Source organism: Mixophyes fleayi, chromosome 3 (assembly GCF_038048845.1).
Source record: "Mixophyes fleayi isolate aMixFle1 chromosome 3, aMixFle1.hap1, whole genome shotgun sequence".
Classification (NCBI taxonomy): domain Eukaryota; kingdom Metazoa; phylum Chordata; class Amphibia; order Anura; family Limnodynastidae; genus Mixophyes; species Mixophyes fleayi.
This window is the reverse complement of record NC_134404.1, coordinates 281,244,016-281,264,361: the sequence shown is the minus strand read 5'-3', so window position 1 is coordinate 281,264,361 and position 20,346 is coordinate 281,244,016.

The following is a 20,346-nucleotide window of genomic DNA, read 5'->3' as shown; positions in this document are numbered from 1 at the left end:
GAGAATTGGGTTTAGCACATGACTTGTACAGCTCTAGTTGAACACATGTCTCTGGGGGCTCGGGCAGATCACCCTTGGCCAGAGACAGTCCAGACTGCGCAGACAACTTGGAGGAAAGCCCGGACTGGGCACACTTGAAGGAAGGCCCGAACTGGCCTCATGACTTTGAGGAAGGCCCGGACTGGACACACAACTTGGAGGAAGACCCAGACTAGGCACACGACTTGGAGGAAGGCCAGTACTGGGCACACGACTTGGACTGGTCAGCACAAGGTGAAACTTCATACCGGACAGCACTGGGAGAAGCCTCGGACCGAAAAGCACCAAGTAGTAACTCAGACTGAACTGTATAGGTTGGCAACTCAAGCTGAACTGTCAACAATGTTTCTGGAGCGGACTGGAGGGACAGGGTCCTCTCTGGAGTGGACTGGAGGGACAGGGTCCTCTCTGGAGCGGACTGGAGGAACAGAATCCCCTCTGGAGCGGACTGCAAGGGCAGTGCCCTCTCTGGAATGGACTGGCGGGACAGGACCCTCTCTAGAGTGGACTGGAGGGACAGGAACCTCTTTGCAGTGGACTGGATGGGTAGGACCTTCTCTAGAGCGGACTGTAAGGGCAGTGCCCTCTCTGGAACGGACTGTAAGGGCAGCTCTCTCTCTGAAACGGGCTATAAAGGCGGGCGCCCCCTCTGGAGCAGGCTGTAAAGGCAGTGCCCCCTCCGGGACAAGCAATATTTTTGGAGCGGAAACAGAGGCTGGCCCCTCAGAACAGGAGACAGAGGCTGGCACCTTGGGAAAGGCGGTTGAAATTGGCACCTCAGGACAGGCAGCTGAAACTGGCACCTCAGGACAGGCAGCTGAAACTGGCACCTCAGGACAAGGTCCGATTATTGCCGGTTTAAATACAGATATCTGAATGCCGCTTTCTTATCTGACGTGAAACTTAACTGCCAGCATGAAGTATATTCTGAATTTACAGCAGTCTACATGGCAGTGGTATCAGTAAAGTCCTCTGTCTGTTTTATTGCATGTCTACATTTAATTTATGTCCCTGTCATACTATTCAATTTTCTTTGTCTGTAAAGTCACTGTTAGTCTCATTAGCATTGCAATAACCATTACCACCATTCTGGGGAAGCATATCTTGAGTCCACTTTATCGCAAGGTAAACAAAATGACATTAATTGACCCAGAATTTTGGACAAATTCACTAATCAATTAATTTGATTTGGCCAAATGTCAGTACTGACTGAACTGATTCACCCAACCCTAATTTACACAAAAGTGAACTACCTGCATTATTTTTCCAGTTTATAAATGAACACCAACATTTATAGTAACATGGGTGATAAACATATAATACAAGTCCACTTTCCTAAATCCTTCAGAAATGCACTGGGTAAAAGTGTAAACGTCATCATCCAACCTCCCACCTCTTTAGAGTAACCTCTTTTATTAACTTAAACATGACTGTTTTTTTCTTGAATACAGCTTGGCTTAACCTCAAATCTACTATATTGCTCTGAATGTGCCTGCAAATGTGCTTCTATGCTGAAGTGCAAGATCAAGGCATAGAATGTGCCCTTTTAAAAGTGTTGGATAAGCCTGGGAGACAGCCAGCTAATGAGCTAATCCAATAGATGACATTATCTTAAGTATTAATGCACAAAAATATTTATACTGGTACAACTACTGAGCACTTCGCAAGGAACGCCCTCGCTCTGCACTACTCCTCCCCTCTGTCTGTGTAAATATCTTCTCCTCTGTAAATGAGTCTGTTTTCTTCAACAATAATACCCGATGCACCAAAGATGACATTGTACAGACATTAAATAACCTGCTCTGTGTGCACACTCAAGGAAACAGAATGGAATATGGGCTTATTAAATCCATCCATGTTTAAATACTGTAATGTTTGCAAATCATATTTTATAACAAGGAGATAGAAAAAAAATGTGGCTATTTCCTTTAATGTAAATATGTACCAGTTTTAAAGTATGATATATTAGTGTTAGGATACAATTCATGTTGTAGCTATCTAATTTTTTAGCATACAATGTAGCATACAACCTGAGATAAATATATTATAACTTGCCTTTACAAAACAGGGAGAGCATCTATAGTTTTATTAATACATTGTGACACCAGGCATTAAACTGCCAACTGCTGCTTAGTAATTAAACCGACCTGCTTAATATAGTGGTCGATAAGAATCTAGATTCCGTTAACCGATTCTCTCCATGTCTCAGTGTTTATACGAGGCATAGTCAAGTGTAACAGATGTTTCAGTCATATAACCCACATCTGGCTACAAGGCATTCACTGGTGTCATTTAAATTAGCCTTTACATTTTATTATGAGGAATAAACACTGTCTCAGAGACTACGTCTTCTGGGAATTTTGCAGGTACTCTTGGAAAACGTGCATCTATAAAGATGTTCAGCTCTGCAAAACTGAGGCAAAAACTAGGAATAAAAATGAATGCATCTATTTTTTTTTTGCTACCACTGTTTCAGTGAATAAATCTTTATCAGTGTTTTATAGATACACAACAATTTTGTTAATTATCTACAGAATACCTTTTCAGTTTTCAGTAGTATTTAAAATGCTTTATTAGAGATTTGAAATTATGTTCCACTATTTGTCTCATTTACCTAAAGAGAAACAAAACATAAAACTGAAAAGCAGTCATTTGCACTATGCAAGAAAAGAACATTTAATGGAACGTGTAATATATTGATTGCTTAGTAGAGATACCAGTAAATGTTGTCTAAATAATATACAAAGGACATTACTAAAGGCATAGATTCCTGCAGACATAGCTCCATAGACTCACAATATGAAAATCAGGACAATTTAGGATACACCCCTGAAACACCGAAGCCACATTTCACAACTAAACAGCCAGGTCCAATTCCGCCTTGGTAATACTCCAAATCACCCATGTCCCTGTTGATCAAGAGGGACAGTTGTGACGCATAGGTGAACAATATTTATATGAATTGATATAGTAATATCATTGTATTACCATTGTATTGAACACTTTTCTAATTTAGTTATTTCTCATTTTTTAAGTTGAATGCAAACGGAGATGTAAGATACTATGATCGCTCTTTTCTTTTAGAGGTAATGGTGTTCACTTTAAGTGCTTATAGTAACAATACCATGAGTTTTACATAGATAATTGCACACACAGCAGTCTAATCAATCTATTCTACAGTGCACTAGTCACAGATTCAGTTGGTACAAAAAAATACCACTGAGTATATTGAATATTTAAAAACATGCTAACAACTCAGGTGAAAGACACAAATGACAGTGCCCCAGGAACGTTAGATATCAAACAAAAAACAGGAAACGATTGCTGAAACTCCATATTTCAAAATCACTGTAGCTAATGCAAAGAGCTGCTATGTCACAAAGATCTGGTTGACACTGCTGGGCACATAGATCATACTTGTCAACTCTCCCGTAATGTCCGGGAGACTGCTGCATTTCGCGTGAGTCTCACGGACTCCTGGGAGAGTGTGGCAATCTACCGCATCTGCCCACTTCCTAGTGAATTGGGCAGACTTAAGTCCAAAATGCCGCAATTCACCGGAAATCGCGGCATTTGCCCCCGTCCCCTGCTGTAAAATGACGCGTTTGCGTCATTACATCACAAATTGTGGAGCCCCGCCCCCCCACCACGCCCACCTACCCCGGCAGGCTCCCAGAAACCAACTTTAGAAAGTTGGCAAGTATGACATAGATTTTCGGAGCCACATTTTGCAGAAGAGCAGAAATTTGCTCAGGGAGAGAAGAGAAACTGAATTAAGTGAAGGAGTCTCTACTGAAGTATATAGTGTAGTGGCACTGATGTGAGTAATTTTACAAAGAGCAAGATTTTTGCAATAAGTGAAAGGGATATAACACATTTTAGGGGTGTTCTTAGCATGTGGAGCGTCACATGGCTATTACCCATTGTGCAAAGTCACTTGAGGGAAACATGTAATAAAGACAAATCTGATGTACCCACATCGATTAATATGAACCATAAATAAGGTTAAACCATGCAGCATGTTAGGAGAATAATGGAAATTCTTTTTTCTCTGAAATAACTGGCACTAAAGTGCAGGAGATTGTACAGGTTCCAACTTTTGCCCAATGCACCTGTTGAGATTTTTCTGCCATTCCGAAGACCTACTTGCACTTCTAGTTCATATAGATATCCAAGAGGGAATAGCAGGGATGCACCTTGACATTCTACAGGCGACCGTAGAGAAAAACTCTGAAGCCGAGAAAAGCCTTCCAAATCCTAAGATCCAGTGCTTATCTTATTTTAGTTTATTCTCATTTAAAAAAATGTTTTGTTGAGATGGATTCTTCTGAAGAAGGAGTAAAAGTTGTTTTGTCTCAGAAGAGGGAGACCTTCTGTTTTTTTAAAGAATAAAACAGGGTCTTCATGCCTGTTTAGTTCGCTAAGGGCATTTCAAGGTGGACATCTACTTCCACGTCCTTGGAACTGTCCTTAGGAACTCAATTTGAACATGCTTTTGCAGATCCACTTAAACATGCACATGGTGGAGAAAATGAAATGTCGCTGCTTGAAACAACTACTTTAGTTCCACCTTCTTAATTAATTTATACTTCTGCCGTTTTCTCCTAAAATACTTCTCAGCTTAGTCTCATTTTTATCTCATATTGATCAAAAGTGGGACATCGGGACTGTCTTTACTTCATGTGTCTCTTTGGTGTGTCTAACAGTTTTTGTATTATCGCTTGAAGCATTTTTCTAAAGTGTAACTGGGAAGGTGTACAATATGTCCAATTCAAAGTATAAGGTGAGGCCCAATATCATCCACTTCAGAGGTGGGGGAAAAATCAAGTCTTTAGCAGGGAGACAAATTAATACATTTTATGCACTTATTATTGACATGTAACAAAGACTGTTGTATGGGTAGTTTTAATCAAAATTGGGTTTGTTGAGAGTTTTAAACTGTCGTACATTGATGCCATTTTAGTGCTTCAAACTACATTTACTATAGGGCAGTTTGAGGCTGGCATGTTAACGGCCGGCAATGTGTGACGGATTTAAAACAGCGAAACTAATGCAGGTTTAGTCAAAACTATTAGCAAAACCTCCAGAAAAAAAGCAGCTGTTTTTATATCTGATTCTGATTGGCTAGATAACTCAGAAATGCAGTTTGTCAAATAGCAGCTTAGTAAATCTAACAGTCATGTTAAAAATCAGGATGGCGAATTGTAAAGCGGTGCTTTACTAAACTGTTCTTCTCAGCCAATTTACTGGAAGTTTGGCCTTTAGGAAATGCTGCAGATTTGAAACGTTCAAGCACGGGCTGAAAACCGCACTTCAGTTAAACTAACTGCTGGTTTTCTATCACTCTTGTAATTATTTAAGACATATATTAAGTTAAACTATGCAGTATTTACAATTGAAATATTGATCTTGAAATTAATGAAGAGGATGATCCTAAAGAGATAATAGGTTGGACGTAACCATTTTTTACTGTTTCCATCATGTCTATTTTTAGGTAGGTCCGAAAATCCACAAATTTAAATTTGTGCTGCTTTTATCCTACTCAGGCCTGTGATTCCACCTGCTTTCACAGGAATGGTTTCACTAGAAGGTGTGAAGGACATGTATGTGCTACAAATACATACACACCCATATCGCTGATTAAACTGTCAATATCAGTTTTAATTCTGTGGAAAAGTGTTTGCTTAATAGGATTAATGCACAGTAAAGAATTACTGTTTCAAGGCATTATTATTAATTGTTTATATATCGCTTTACAGAGGATATGTCACACCAGGGTCCGTTTTGCCAGAAGCCAATTAACCAATTAGTATGTTTTTGGAGCGTGGAAGTAAACTGGAGCACAAGGAGGAAACACATGCCTACATGGGGCCTGATTCATTAAGGATCCTAAATGAAGAGGATCCTTATTTCAGTCTCCTGGACAAAACCACGTTACAATGCAAGGGGTGCAAATGAGTGTTCTGTTTTACACATAAGTTAAATACTGACTGTTTTTTCATGTAACACACACACATATCAACATAAAATTTCAGTGTACAAATAAGCTATCAAGTATTTGTGTGTTACATGAAAAAACAGTCAGTATTTAACTTGTGTGTAAAACAGAACACTCATTTGCACCCCTTGCATTGTAACGTGGTTTTGTCCAGGAGACTGAAATAAGGATCCTCTTCATTTAATATCCTTAATGAATCAGGCCCATGGAGAGAACAAACAAATTGCACACAGAGACAGCAAATCTGTCCCTGTTTACACCACCAAATTATGCACAGCTTTAGTTTGGTACAATTAGTACTAGCAATAATATGAGAATTTTAGACTTGTAACCAGGAGCATCAGAGCACAGCTAATTAAAAGTTTGCAAAGGTGTAGTTTTTCTTTCTATAATTTACAGCCTTAAGCTAAGACAGATTAATTTATGTCTGAACAATGATGAATAATTCATCTATCTCTAAATAACAGGAAATATATATATATATATATATATATATATATATATATATATATATACTCTAAAATCAACAATCACATCTTCTAAAATAAATTACACTACAAATAATTTACTGTCAATGTTTATAGAACATTTATAGAATTAAATTATGTTGAATCGGGTTTTCCATATCAAATGTATTAAATAATAAGTAACTTTGTAACATCTGAAAGCTATTTGCTGCTGGTTTCTTATTGGTGGCATAAAATGTATTGCACCATTTCTGAAATTCATCATTTTATTAATTTTGCTAATTCTCAAATTGCATTTCTAAGTTAAAAGTGATAAGTTTCCCAATACAATTGTCCAAAACAGCACAATTTATATGTAACTATAGACATTTCTGCTGATAAAGTCAAAAGTGCTCATACACACAATTCTTCTGGCCAGTTAGGTCTAGAACACGCAAACTGCATAGGCCCAGAAAATTCACTGATGCTGACCGATACCTGACCAGGATTTTAAAGTGTTAATCGGCATGACTGGAAAAACTGATCAGGTGTGTACAATCATTGTCTGATGCCCTGTGTGTTGCTAAACTGCACACAGAGCATTCTTAAGGTGATAGATTGGATAGCTTTGACTAAGTTGTTTATTGCTCACCAAGGGCACATGTAGAGATTTTTATGGAGTGGGGCAGTGACATTCTATCAATATGGGGGGAGGGGGGGTTGGGGTTCTATTTATCAAAGTATGAATTCCACAGAAACCGGGCTTATCCTTATTTACCAAGCCCAGAAGGTGGCAATAGCTATTGCCAGCCTCTTGCAATGGCTTCCCCATCTTTTGATGGTAAATAGATTGCAGCAGAGGTAAAGGAAAAAATGCTTTCATTAAATTAAATAAATAATTTTTTTATGTCAGATTATTTTAAAATTAATATTTTTTTTCTATAACTATTCTTCTTATATTTGTTTTCTATTTGTTTGTTTTTTAAAAAAATTTCTCTGAATCTGTTGCTGGAAGCCCGATACCGTGCTTGCAGTGCAGTGCACATGTGTGACCTGGGAATGCCAGGACTTCATTCACAGAAGGGACCCAGGCCACTGAAGAGGTAAGTCTCTGCTTGCCACTGCTCATCTGTGGCCCAGAGACCTTTAAATGATAAGTAAATGTTAAATAGACCACTGTATGTGAATAACATGATTGTTCTTTATTTGCTTTTTGAGATGTTCATTTTCAGATGTAAACCTATATATAATTGCTTTCTTCCAAAACCCGTTGAACATACCTATTCCTATATTTTAATGGTCAGTTTCCCCCAACACTCCCAACCCAAGGTCCACAGGTGTACAAATAATTGTTATATATAAAAAATACAGACAAACAAAATAAAAAAATATATTTTGGCCACTCCAGGCCCTAGTTACCTTTAACAATCCAATCTCCTAGAGGGCAGTAAGAGTATTTTTAAATTTGCTATTAAAAGGCAAAAATAGAATATGTCTCCACTTATAAATAACAATACCGTTAAAACTGGCTGTGTGCTAATCCTTTTCTTCCTCACAATATAAGGGTCTTAAAAGGATTATTTTACTAATAATTTACAGTTATTTCATTCTTTCGTATAATCCTACTTTTTGACCCCTGAAAAAGTTGGATTGTTACCAGAAATCTATTCCAAGTTTATTATATGTTAAATTTGGTAACTTGTTCCAGGATTGATGGGCTAAATTTACCAGTGAAAGTATGGATGTCCAATAGGGCGACTAATCATTGAATTTAGAGAGACTGAATTTCCCGCACATTCCAATAATTACTTAGCTCAGTTATTGCCAAATGTTTTTTTCTAATATTAAAATACTCAACACAATGTTATGATGTCAATAGATTAGTGAAAAACAAATATGGTACTTATATTCAACAAAGGTTTGAGGTCTCTGACTGGTAACCATAGGCAAGTAAGTTTAACATATATATTGGTAAAAATATTTGAAAGGTTGTTTAATGATCACAATGAAGAATATTTACTAGAAAACAGTACCAACAGAAACAGCCAGAAAGGATTTGTGAAAGACTGATCTTGCCAAATAGATCTACTTGTGTTTTATGAAGAAGTAAAAAGAAAATTAGACAGAGGGTTTGCATAGGATTGGGGATGGAACTGTAACTGTTGAAGGGGGTGCAACAGTTATAGGGCATGGTAATGAGGAGTAACCCAGAAATGCTTCTACATCCACTATGTCGAACTCAAAGTCTACTGAAAGGTTTTGTACATTACATATATTAATGCTGGAATGTGTCCAGCCCAAAAAATGCCAAAATAGGCTCAGCATGGGTGAGAAAAGTCTCCGATTGGCAGCGTGATGACAAAGCCATCTGTCCTGCGGGGATCACATGACCCAAACGGATGCTATGGTAACCAAAGCATCATGTTTGATTGGATGGCTTAACAAATGCTATCTCACACGTATATAAGGCAAGTTATGTAACTTGTGTTGAAAAAGGACCATAAATGTGTCTAAAACGCTGGGTAATAATAATTTTTATGTCTCCTTGAATTTATTTACATAGTGTTAATCCTAACCCTTACAAGACCCCACCATTAGTTAGGGGTGTGCTTAGGCATTCTGCTGTTTGAGGCGATAACTGAGATGGAACCTTTATCATCCCTTATGCATCCCTTAGATAAACTACCATAAACATTTTTATAGACATTTGTAAACACATTATGATTTTTATGCATTATTAGATTTAGTAACAAAGGTAATACAACTAATTTAGACTTCTGCATCAAGAAAATTGCCATTTGTTTGCCCTTATCATTTTCTGACTGAGACAGATGCCTTAGGTTACCTAATTATAGGTACACCATTTGATCAAGTCCTATATAAGTGAGCATACCCTAGGTTAGTTAGGTAGAAAAATGCATGGATTTCTGAAGACTCTGGTATGCGACGCGTGTCCTCTGCTGTTCTCTATCTATACCGCTTCTTTTGGAAATCTAATAAGTTCCTTTGGATTTCAGTATCATCTCTATGCGGATGATACCCAAATTTATCTATCCTCTCCTGATCTCTCGACATCTGTGTTGTCCCGTGTAACTGACTGTCTTTCTACCATTTCGTCTTGGATGTCCTCTCGCCAACTCAAACTTAATTTTTCTAAAACAGAGTTAATAATATTCCCATCCACCAACAAGAGCATACCTGACATTTCTATCTCTGTTGATAACATGACCATAAATCCCACCCCACAAGCTCGCTGCCTAGGTGTAATCCTTGACTCACACCTATCCTTTGTTCCCCACATTGACTCTATATCTAAATCATGTTACATACATCTAAAAAATATTTCCAGAATTCGCACATATATCACACAAGACACTGGAAAAACCTTAATTCATGCACTTATCATCTCCTGCATTGACTATTGCAATTCCCTCCTTACTGGTCTTCCCCAAAAACAGACTCAAACCTCTACAATCTATTTTGCATGCTGCGGCAAGATTGATTTTCCTTGCAAATCGTTATTCCTCTGTTGAATCATTCTGTATGTCTCTACACTGGTTGCCTGTTTTCTACCGAATCCAATATAAAATACTCTTACTAACCTACAAGGCCATCATAAGACTCTACTCTAGTCTACAAGCTTTTAAGCGTTCTCTGAAAACCCACCTCTCCACACAAGCTTATAATATTCCTCAACCACCCTCTTAACCTCAGTACATTACCCTATTACCACCTGTTATACAACTACCCCTTGATCACCATTGTTGTGTGACAGGATCATTTAGCTTATGAGTCACTTTTACCTTTGCAGTCTGGCTGGGCCGACTGCAATTGTAGACTTAACCTCATGTGTCAAACTACCATAGTCCAATAGATTGTAAGCTTGCGAGCAGGGCCTTCTCACCTCTTTGTCTGTTTTACCCAGTTTGTTTATTAGTTTACTATGTTTGTCCCCAATTATAAAGCGCTACGGAATATGTTGGCGCTATATAAATAAATGATGATGATGATGATGACGATGGTAATTCTGAAGATGCTGCATCCCGGAGCTTGTCACAGGAATTTTGTTTGGTTATACCTTTGTTTTCTTGACATGTGTATGTATTGCAGTTTTCTAGTTTGCTGTTTAGTGTTATCGGGGTCTAGTATTCTATATTTCATTATATGCACCAGGCTATAGGTATAAACCTATACTATTGCACAAGAGTTGGGGGTAAATGAATACTGGTGAATATATCTAGTTCTATGAATACTGGTGAATATATCTAGTTCTATGGAAAATAGGAGCTGCTATAGGTGAAGACCAGACCTTCAGTTCTATAGGTTTATTTAATGGCACATATGTGCACTACACATAAGCAGTAATTAATATTCTATCATTTTTAGTACAGTGAAAATTTCAATTGTCAATGCAAAACTTTATATCGCATAACATACCCTCAATGAACCAAAAAGCAAATATATATCCAGTAAACCTCTGTATAACTTCACATGCATCACAGGCATTATACTTCCATATAGCTTTACTTGCCAATACACCAATATATATTTCCATATGCTCAATATTGCAACATTATATACCCCCATATAGTATATGGGGGACATATGAAAAAATATGGTGGCATCTGAAGCTATATCATTATAGCCTTATTCCACAAGTCACCTCATGTGCACCCACTCCCATGGTGCTTATGTCAGCTACCGACATCCAGGAGCTCTGGGGGGGGAATATCTGAGAGCAGGAGAACAGTGACTACACATTCCTCTTTTCCGATAGTTCCCCAGAATCAACTTCTGCTTATTTCAAAGCAGAGAGTGGGGGAAGTGTATTGACAAAGGGTAGGATGACAACAGCTAAGGAGACACTGTGTGATGAACTATGGTCATGGTGAGAATGTGTGACATCATCCCAACATGGTGTGACATCATCCTAACATGGTTGTAACACACATAGGGTGTCAGGCGCCGTCCGCACGGCCGCCTGACTGTTTGACCGCGCGTCTGGTTGCTAGGCAACCAGACGCATCACTTCCGGATCCCCCCTGCCATCCACCTCCTAGCAGTATGACGCGCCCCGTTGCTAGGCAACGGGACGCTATGTGATTCCCGGCGGCAGGCATGACAGCGCTGCAGCGCTGATGCTGATTGGATCCCCACATTATTTAAACCTCTTCCTGTCCTCTAATCAGTGCCAGAGTATCAGGTCTTCCTGCCTCCAGCGTTTGTGTGTACCAGTTGCTATATTGTTCCTGACATTCCTCGTGCTGCTTGTGACCCTTTTGACCCGGACCGTTTGACCACCTCTATCTGGATTCTGCCTTTGTACTGCGCTCCCGAAGGTTACCGACTCGGCTTGCCTCACCATTCTTCTGGATTTCCCTTTGTACCTCCTCTACCTGAACGTTGCTAAACCGGCCTGTCTGACACCCCCTTGTATCTCACTGTGGACTCTAGGAAGGACCGCGACCTGCGTGTCCCTGCAGCGGAGTCCATACTTCCTTGCGGGGGTTCCTGGTGAATACCAGGGGCACGTTAGACTCCGCGCCTTCCTCTGAGTTGCGCCAACAACAGCAGGTACCTTCTACCAGTCATACACCCACTATCAGTCGTGACAGTATACTCTGGCCATGACAACGGAGGGGTCTGGTGAACCGTCTGCTCGTGACCTACTCCTGCATTTGGCTCAACGAGTGGAGCAACAAGAAGCAGCCCAAGCGCATCTTCTACAATGTGTCCAAGGGATTGCTACCCGCTTCGATACATTTCAGAATGCTGCACCCGCTACACCAGCCATAACCGCTGCGGCATCCACAGCATCCAGTGTGGTTACGGTCTCTACAGCGGCCTCCGGTGTACGCATCCCGACACCCGAAAAGTTTGACGGTGATCCCAAGAAGTGCAGGGGCTTTCTGAACCAATGTGCCATCCAATTTGAGTGCAACCCAGGGGCCTTTTCTTCAGAACGCACCAAAGTAGCTTTTCTCATCTCCCTCCTCAGTGGTCAAGCCCTTGCCTGGGCCTCACCTTTATGGGAACAAGGGGGTCCACTTCTTAATAACTCCAACTCTTTCATTGAAGCTTTCAGGAAAGTCTTCGATGATCCCGGAAGAGTTGCTTCTGCAGCTACCAGCTTCTTAAACCTCCGCCAAGGTGACCTGTCCGTGGGGCAATACGCAGTTCAATTTTGAACCCTGGCTTCCGAGTTAAAATGGAATAACGAAGCACTGGTGGCAACCTTTTGGCAAGGTCTGATGGACCGGATTAAGGAAGAGTTAATTTCCAGAGAACTCCCGGCTGAGTTAGATTCTCTCATCTCCATGTGCATCAAGGTGGATTTGCGCTACCAAGAGCGCACGCAGGAACGCTCTCCTGGCAAACGGTTCATACCACGGCTAGCACCCCAGTTCCAAAATCCCATCCTGCCAGTGGACGAACCAATGCAAGTAGGACGCTCTAAATTATCCCTTGAAGAGAGGGAGAGACGCTTCAAACAACGCCTGTGTCTGTATTGTGGAGATCCGGGACACCTGCTAAGAGTTTGTCCCAAGAAACCGGGAAACTCTTCCTCCTAAATGGTGGCGGGGAGGCCGTTTTAGGAGAATCCACAGTTGCTCCCTATTCTAAAGAAAATTCCCCAGAATTTCAGATGGCTGTCATCCTGAGCACCCCCAAGGGTACCTTTTCCACCACGGCCTTTGTGGACTCCGGCTCCTCCGGGAACTTCATTTCGGCGGATCTAGCTTCGCAGCTCCAAATACCTCTAAACCCATTGCCCCAACCGTTATCTCTGACGGCAGTCGACGGAAGTCGTGTCACTCACGGCTCCATCTCCTCCGTGACTTCTCCTGTTCGGTTGAGGGTAGGAGTACTTCATAGCGAAATGATCCAACTTTTGGTGTTGCCGAGGTCCATTAATCCCCTCATCTTGGGGCTACCATGGCTGAGAAAACATTCTCCTCAGATGGATTGGGACCACGCTCAAGTTATGTCGTGGGGTGTAGGATGTCGCTTTGAATGTCTGTCTAGAGTCTTGCCTCCAAAATGTCAAGTAATGGCTCATTCCGAGCTAACCCACCTTCCTGAGGCCTATATGGAATTCCAAGATGTATTCAGTAAAGTGGAAGCGGAGATCTTGCCTCCTCATCGTCCCTGGGATTGCGCTATTGTTTTATCTCCTGACCAACCCATCCCCAAAGGGAGGACCTACCCTTTATCTCGTCCAGAGACGTCAGCCATGTCTCAATATATTTCAGAAAACCTGAAACGGGGATTTATCCGCAAATCTACTTCCCCAGCGGGTGCAGGGTTTTTTTTTGTTAAGAAGAAGGATGGGTCTCTTCTGCCTTGTATTGATTATCGTCCTCTCAACCGCATCACTGTCAAAAATCGATATCCACTACCTCTCATCTCCGACCTCTTTGACAAACTCAGTGGATCTCAAATCTTTTCCAAACTAGATCTCCGTGGGGCCTATAATTTAATTCGCATCAAAGAAGGAGACGAATGGAAAACGGCCTTTAACACCAGAGATGGACATTTCGAGTACCTGGTGATGCCCTTCGGCCTCTGCAACGCCCCAGCCATCTTCCAAACCTTTGTTAACGATATCTTTCATGACCTGTTATACACTTCTGTGGTAGTGTATTTAGACGATATATTAATATTTTCTAAAGATCTGAAGACTCATCGGGAACAAGTAAAGGAGGTCTTACGTAGACTTCGGAAACATCACCTCTACTGCAAGCTGGAAAAATGTGTGTTTGAGATTAGCCAGGTACCTTTTCTTGGTTTCATCTTGTCGGGTCAAGGTCTTTGTATGGATCCCACCAAGGTGTCAGCTATTCTGGACTGGCCTCAGCCACAAGGCCTTAAAGCTATTCAAAGGTTCATCGGCTTTGCAAACTATTATCGCCAATTTATTCAGGGATTCTCCACCATTATAGCCCCCATTACAGCTTTAACCAGGAAGACTGCCAACCCCAGGGTTTGGTCTTCGGAGGCCATGTCTGCCTTCATAACGTTAAAGAAAGCATTTTCTTCAGCCCCAGTTCTGTCCCAGCCAGATCAAGAACGACCTTTTTTCTTAGAGGTAGATGCATCCTCAGTAGGCATTGGGGCGGTGCTTTTTCAAGAGTCTCCGGCTGGCTCACACAACCCGTGTGGGTTTTTCTCCAGACGATTTCTTCCTAGCGAATGTAATTATGGAATAGGGGACAAGGAGTTACTGGCCATCAAGGCGGCTCTGGAGGAGTGGCGACATCTGTTGGAGGGGGCTATATTTCCTGTTACTGTGTTTACCGACCATCGGAACCTAGTGTTCATTCAAGAGGCTCGTTGCCTTAATCCTCGGCAAGCCCGCTGGGCATCCTTCTTTGCTCGATTTAACATGAAGCTCACATTCTGCCCGGGAGCCAAGAATGGACGTGCCGATGCATTATCTCGCTCATTTGACGATTCCGATCGTTTAAGACCGTTGGTTCCTCAGCATATTATTGATCCTTCTAATATCGTAGCCCTTACTAGGACCAAAACGTCCTCTCCTCCTCCAGGCCGGTCATTCGTGGAACCCCATCTCCGGTTCAAGACCCTGCAGTGGGCTCATTCATCCCGCATTGCCGGCCATGCTGGAATAAAGAAGACAACATCGCTGCTTTGCCGACGCTTCTGGTGGCCTAATGTACGTGCCGATGTTGAGAGATTTATTGCTTCCTGCACTACTTGTGCTCAACACAAAACTTGTAGAAGAGTCCCGGCAGGCCTTCTTCGTCCACTCCCTATCCCCGATGCTCCTTGGGAAAGTGTGGCCATGGATTTTATCACAGACCTACCCCTCAGTGCAGGGTTTACCACTATCTGGCTGGTTATTGATCGATTTTCGAAGATGGCACATTTTATTCCTCTAACTGGACTGCCCACGGCCAGTCGTCTGGCAGATATCTTTATCAAGGAGATATTCAGACTACATGGTTGCCCGAAGGAGATCATTTCGGACCGCGGAGTCCAATTCACATCCCAGTTTTGGAGAACCTTTTGTAAGAGATTAAACATAGAATTGAAATTCTCTTCGGGATACCATCCGCAAACCAACGGACAGACGGAGCGAATCAATCAGGATCTCGAGACATTCCTCCGCTGTTTTACCTCCGACAACCAGAATAAATGGTCTCACTTCCTTCCTTGGGCGGAGTTCTCCCATAATCAACACATTCATGAGTCTACCGGATTCTCTCCGTTCTTTATTGTATACGGAAGTCACCCTGTGTTTCCGGATCCTTTTCCAGTGTCCTCTTCACCGGTTCCAGCCGTAGATACTCTTTATCGGGAATTTTCTCTCATTTGGGCTAAGACTAAGACGGCTTTACTCAAGGCTACTCAGCATCACAAAATCTTTGCAGATCGTCATCGGAGGGCCACTCCTCTCTTAAAGGTGGGAGACCAAGTATGGCTATCCACCCGGGACCTAAGACTAAAAGTTCCTTCTATGAAGATGGCTCCTCGATTTATTGGCCCGTACACCATCATGCAAGTCATTAATCCTGTATGCTTCAAATTGAAACTTCCTCCTTCTCTGAGATGTCATAATACTTTTCATGTCTCATTACTACGACCACTGGTACTCAATAAATTCTATCGACCTCCCGGTCGTCCCCCACCAATACAAACCTCTTCTGGAACTGAATTCGAAGTCAGTCGGATCTTGGCCTCTCGCATTCTTCGTGGCAAACAGCAATTTCTGGTCCATTGGAAAGGATTTGGCCCAGAGGAGAGATCATGGGTGGACAAGCAGGACCTTCACGCTCCTAGAATTCTCAAAAAGTTCCTTCAAACAGGAGGAGGAAGAGGAGGGTATACTGTCAGGCGCCGTCCGCACGGCCGCCTGACTGTCTGACCGCGCGTCTGGTTGCTAGGCAACCAGACGCATCACTTCCGGATCCCCCCTGCCATCCACCTCCTAGCAGTATGACGCGCCCCGTTGCTAGGCAACGGGACGCTATGTGATTCCCGGCGGCAGGCATGACAGCGCTGCAGCGCTGATGCTGATTGGATCCCCACATTATTTAAACCTCTTCCTGTCCTCTAATCAGTGCCAGAGTATCAGGTCTTCCTGCCTCCAGCGTTTGTGTGTACCAGTTGCTATATTGTTCCTGACATTCCTCGTGCTGCTTGTGACCCTTTTGACCCGGACCGTTTGACCACCTCTATCTGGATTCTGCCTTTGTACTGCGCTCCCGAAGGTTACCGACTCGGCTTGCCTCACCATTCTTCTGGATTTCCCTTTGTACCTCCTCTACCTGAACGTTGCTGAACCGGCCTGTCTGACACCCCCTTGTATCTCACTGTGGACTCTAGGAAGGACCGCGACCTGCGTGTCCCTGCAGCGGAGTCCATACTTCCTTGCGGGGGTTCCTGGTGAATACCAGGGGCACGTTAGACTCCGCGCCTTCCTCTGAGTTGCGCCAACAACAGCAGGTACCTTCTACCAGTCATACACCCACTATCAGTCGTGACATAGGGACCTTGTGACTTGTCAGGTCTCGAAAGGCGTGGAGTAATGTTGAGTCTACATTGATTAAAATATTGTCTTTGACCACTCTACTTACCATTTGAGTGTCCAATTGACTTTTAATATATAAGTTAAATCTGAGCCATAAGATATTTGTCAAGTTTTTATATTTGATAGAGAAAATCTGATTGAGATTTTTTATATATAAAAATTCTTTTTATAAAAGGTTTTATTTTTAAAAAAAATTTCTTTTACTTAAACAACGTATACAGTAAACATGGATCTCCAGAGTGACAGGTAACTCTTTGCACTCTGGGTATTGTCAGGCACCGTCTCCGCACTGACACTAAGTGCTGGAGTCACCTCTCTTGCCCTGATCAACGCGTCTCGTTGCCCAGCAACGGAACGCTTCCTGGTTCCCGTTTGGGGTCACGAGGTGTGCACATGCGCAGAAAAACATTACGCCCTGTTGCTAGGCAACAGGACGTCTCACCTGATCAGCGTTCCTGATCACCTATTCTTCGCCAACCAATCAGGGCTCCCAGCCACCTATATTAAGTGGTCTCTGGCACCTCTAGGGTGCCAGAGTATTGGTTCTCACACCTGCACCAGGACCTTGTCTGTATCCAGTATCTGCTCCAGCTGTGACCCGGCTATTTCCATGACCTCCCTTTGGACTCTGTTTGTGTACTTTACTGTTAGTACTGGTTTCCCGACTCTTGACTTGCTTTTGACTATTCTTTGAATCTCCCCTTGTACCTCTCTACTCGGCTGGTTCTGACCCGGATTGATTGACTACGACCGTCCACTCTGTTACTACGCTGATGGCTGACTCAGAGAACCGCAACCTGCATGTCTTCTTATAGCAAAGCCCAAACTCCCTTGCGGGGTACCTGGTCAACACCGGGGGTGCTTTAGACTATGAGCCTCGCTGCTCAGCAGCGCAAATACTGGCTAGTAGCTATTTTACAGCTCGTGATAAGTATTTTGTGCAGCAGAGTATCAGTCAGCTGCCCCTGATAGAAAATAATGGTAAATTGTGGTGATAAGCAGTTATCCTGGTGGATGCTGTAGATTTCTTCCCCAATGACAACTACCCCTCAAATTTTGCTATTGGACCCAGCAACGCTGTGTTCCGCCCCAGGTACCAGGAGTGGTGTGGCCCACACAATATCACAGGAAAGCATGGCAGCAAATGGTAAACTGAATCTAGACCATGCTTGCCTACTTCGCTTTCATACCTGACTTCCAGGGCACAACTTAATGTTATCAGGTGAACATGACATTCGCATCATCAGGCAGAGCAAGCCATATGATGAAACCAATTTTTTCATCATGCTCCTGCCCACACAGTGTTCACTAAGGTGGTTGGAACTGGATGATGACATTTACATCATTAAGAGTGCAAGGCACGGGGTTTGATAACACAATTTGCAGCAACACATAACATCTCGCCCACCTCACTGAACTCTGTAGAGTTTTTCCCTAAGGCTAGGTACACACTGAAGAATTTTTCAACTGTCGGGTTATCTCAAATGATTGTACCTATGACTGAAGGTCCGATCAGTCTGACGATTCATAAATGCACACTGACACAATTTACCTTCAGATCTTCAGCTCTTCATCTGGTCCTTCATCTGGCCCTCTAGTCTCAGAGAATGACAGCACAATATTCATTCATTCATTCTTGTCACATTGTCACAGTGATTAAAACCGCCTTGTCATAGCTATCTACATGTCCGAACGAATTTCATTAGCTTCTGTCACTCTGAAAGGAAACATTCTGTCTCAGAACAAACAAATAAATTAGTCCTTCTACAGCTCTTTACATTTATTCACCGGGATATTCAGTGCATCGGCTAAAAAGAGCCCAACTCTGTAAACTCTATGGAGATCGTGAGTATGAGTGTATACACACTACATGATCGTTAAGTGATTGGACGGAAAATATTAAATAGTACGGCCAACCAAATGAGCCGACACTGTGGAACAACTTTCAACCATAGTATCACTATACACACTAACCCGACTTCCGACAGAACGGTCGTATGTCAGCTGATTTGCCCGATTAATGGACGAAAATGCTCCAGTATCTAGCCAGCCTAATTCAGGATTTGAAGGTATGTTGCTGTGACTAAGTGTCAGGCCGTAGGCCTCTTGAGGATAACAAGAGCAGGACACTAACCGGTATTGACGCTACTGAACTAACAGGTGCAGAGTCTAACATACCCCTGGTATTTGCAAGGGACCCACGCAAGGAGGTTTGGACTTCGCTGCACAGGGTATGCAGGCTGCCGTCCTGCTAGCCACTTGCCGGTGTAGTGTAGAAGGGTCAGACGGTCCGGGTCAAGCCAAATCGGGAATGCGAGGTACCAGGGAGAATCCAGAGGAATGGTCAACAAGCCGAGGTCGCGGGGCAAAATGGGTCACACAGAACGAAGGATGGTCGACAAGACGGGTCACAACGAGGAAGCAGGAACACAGGGAGCATAGTCAGGACACTAGAGAAAGGGAAACCAGGAACACTAGGTATGGAACCTGTTACTCTGGCACCCTAATGGCGCCAGAGTCAGGTTTAAAAATAGAAGAGCAACAGATGATTTGAGGGCTCAGGGAGGTTGCGCGCCGTGGAATAGTAGCGTGCCATTGCCTAGCAACGGGACGGGAGCAGGGCGCATGCGCCCGACAGACAGCACAGGAAGCCGCAGCAGTCTGTTGCTAAGCAACAGAGCTCTCGGCGGAAGTCGGGCGTCCGTCCCCATCTGACAGAGGACCAGCGGGGACGGCACCTGACACTAAGACACAGCAAACATTTCAGAAAAGTGTGCGATGGAGGAAACTGGCATGTAATGATGCAGACAAATGGACTAAGTTTAAAGGCAGCATATGCTTATATTCAGAAGTAAAGAGTGAGTGACATATTAACAGGTCATGGTGAGTTATTGGAAAGCAAGTTGAGAGAAACCAGATATAATAATAGGCAAGATTGAAACATATTGTAATCCTCACAAAAAACTCATAGTACTTTGGAAACAGACTATATGTAGAAAAGACTATAAGGGCTAGATTTACTAAACGGCGGGTTTGAAAAAGTGGAGATGTTGCCTATAGCAACCAATCAGATTCAAGCTTTCATTTATTTAATGCATTCTACAAAATGACAGCTAGAATCTGATTGGTTGCCATAGGCAACATCTCCACTTTTTCAAACCCGCCGTTTAGTAAATATACCCCTAAGCGTCATTCAACCAAAATCAAGAATTTGGGCATGTTTTACATGTGAGATTCATCAGAGAGTCAATGGAGAAAATGTATGCACTAAAGTGGATAAATATATAATACCATTAAAATGAAACGCT